The sequence below is a fragment of the Antrostomus carolinensis genome, unplaced genomic scaffold, assembly GCF_000700745.2.
Source record: "Antrostomus carolinensis isolate BGI_N321 unplaced genomic scaffold, ASM70074v2 scaffold48611, whole genome shotgun sequence".
Taxonomy (NCBI): Eukaryota; Metazoa; Chordata; class Aves; order Caprimulgiformes; family Caprimulgidae; genus Antrostomus; species Antrostomus carolinensis.
The window spans coordinates 1,942-2,188 of record NW_010297139.1 but is presented as its reverse complement, the minus strand read 5'-3'; positions in this window follow the sequence as shown (position 1 = coordinate 2,188).

Below are 247 nucleotides of genomic sequence, written 5' to 3'. Positions count from 1 at the left end.
CCACCTGGATGCTCCATGAGGGCAAGGGAAAACCCAGGGGTCCTCCTGTTGCGACCGTGTCTCCACACACCTCCTCCCAGCAACAGGGATGCCTGGGCCAAGCCCCCCACATCACCTCCTGCCTCAGCAAGCGTCTGAACTCTGCCCACACTTGGGCAGACCCTGCAGGAGAGGGGCACTGAGGATCCCTGTCCCCTTCCCCGCCCGCTGGCCCACCTCCACCAAGAAGTCCCGCAGGGCCACCAAG